Source organism: Bos grunniens, chromosome 23, assembly GCF_055505025.1.
Source record: "Bos grunniens cultivar Pamir isolate PY7600 chromosome 23, Bosgru_T2T1.0, whole genome shotgun sequence".
Taxonomy (NCBI): domain Eukaryota; kingdom Metazoa; phylum Chordata; class Mammalia; order Artiodactyla; family Bovidae; genus Bos; species Bos grunniens.
Genome location: NC_141187.1, coordinates 375,339 through 377,530, shown reverse-complemented (window position 1 = coordinate 377,530; position 2,192 = coordinate 375,339). Strand labels below are relative to the sequence as shown.

Below are 2,192 nucleotides of genomic sequence, written 5' to 3'. Positions count from 1 at the left end.
CTTGACTGAATTTTCCTACTGAGCTATCCTTATTTCAGCCGCTTTTCTCCACTAAATTTCCTCACTGAGCTATCCTCATTCTATTACTCTTTATATCCTTAATTAACGTTTAATTAAGCAATTGTTTCCTGATCTTCGCCTACGCTGTCTCTCCTTCGAATACCCTGGATCAGCCGGGGCTGGTCCCTGGCAGGAAGCCTTTTTCTGATTGGAGAGCACTAAAGAAAAGTGAGAGAAAAACAGAGGACATCTTGAGCAGGTAGAATGGCATGAACAAACAAAAATTTGCAAGTGTAATAAACAAATTCAATTAAATGAAGCTAAAGAAAGGAATTATCCATGTGGAGAAAAGGGAGACAGAGCTGAGAAGTTTGGAAAATTCAAACAAGGACATTTTCTGAGTCACCGTGACACTCAGTTCTTCCCAGTCCATCCTTTCCTTGCCCCTCCATCAGAAACTGACTTCCACTCTCCACACCTGTAGACACACGGTATACCATTTGGGCTCCAAACGTGTCTTATTTGCATTCCTGGGAAATCTCAGACTTCACCACTGCAAACCAGTCTCCTTTCCAGGCTCAGAAAAAAAAAAAAAAAATACCCTCTATTTCTGTCATATCTGCTTGCTTAGGGTGAACTCTGGTTTTCTCTGGCAGAAAGCACAGTGATGGATGAAAGAAATCAGAGTGCTGGAATCACCTTCATCCTCTCTGACTCCAGGTGCCCCTATTCTTGGTCTTCTTTGCTGTCTATACAGTCTCTGTGATGGGGAATCTGGGTATGATTTTGATCATCAGAATCAATCCCAAACTTCATACCCACATGCATTTCTTTCTCAGCCATCTCTCCTTTCTTGACTTTTGTTACTCTTCTATAACCACACCCAAACTCTTAGATATCTTGGTTGTGGACACAAGGACTATCTTTTAAGTGGGCTGCATGATGCAATTCTTCTTTGGTTGCACACTTGTGATTAAAGAAGTGTTTATGCTAGCGGTGATGGCCTATGACCAGTTTGTGGCTGTTTGTAACCCCCTGCTATACACAGTTGCTGTGTCTCTTAAGCTCTGCAGCCTCCTGGTCACTGGAACCTACACATGGGGTGGAATGTGTTCCTTGACAATCACATGTTCTCTTTTGGAGCTGTCCTTCTGTGGTTCTAATGTCACACATCACTTTGGCTGTGAGTATTCTGCCATCATCTCTGCCTCTTGCTCTAACTCTTATTTCAGTCAGATGACATGTTTTATGATTTCTACTCTCAATGAGGTATGTTGCCTCCTGACTATTCTCGCCTCCTATATTTTCATAGTTGTCACAATCATCAAGAGGCCTTCAGTTGGTGGATTCCAAAAAGCCTTCTCCACATGTGCCTCCCACCTGACTGCCATCACCATTTTCCATGGGGTCATCCTTCTTCTCTACTGTGTACCCAACTCCAGAAGCTCATGGATCTTCATCAAAGTAGCCACTGTGCTTTTCACAGTAGTGATCCCCATGCTAAATCCCCTATCTACAGCCTTAGAACTAATGATGTGAAGGAGTCTATCAGAAAATTAGTCAACACCAAAATGTTTTCTAACCCAATGTAATTTTGAGTGAGAAGAGAGATAGAGGAGAGCACTTTCTTAAATGTGCTTTATACAGTGTGTTGATGAATATTACATTTTCTTCAAATGTGTGCTTATTCGCTGATTAGTGTGATCTTTGTGACCCCTTCTCTGTCCATGGGGAATCTCCAGGTAAGAATACTGGAGTGGGTTGCCATGCTCTCTTCCAGGGGATCTTCCCAAGCCAGGGATGGAACTCATGTCTCCTGAAGTGGATGTTGATTCTTTAGTGACTGAGACACAATGGGATACAATCTCTTGAGAAAATTATATATATATAATCACATTGCAGTTTTATATATAAACTGCAATGTGATTTTAAAATATCCCTTCAGTTTAAAAGAAAAAAGAAATAAAATTATGTTTCTGTCTCACTTTCAGAGTGTTATAGGAAAAATAATGATCATCTAACGCTGTCCATGGGCTTCCCTGGCGGCACAGATGGTAAAAAACCTGCCTGCAATATGGGAGACCTGGGTTCTTTCCCTGGGTAGGGAAGATCCTCTAGAGGAGGGCATGACAAGGCACTCCAGTATTCTTGCCTGGAAAATCCACATGGACAGAGGAGCCTGGTGGACTACA

The 2,192-nt window shown here is 42.1% G+C and overlaps 1 pseudogene; it reads left to right on the top strand.

Moving 5' to 3' along the window:
* The first annotated feature begins 667 nt into the window (after positions 1-667).
* On the top strand, positions 668-1,592 carry LOC147346444 (olfactory receptor 1165-like; annotated as a pseudogene).
* Positions 1,593-2,192: the final 600 nt, after the last annotated feature.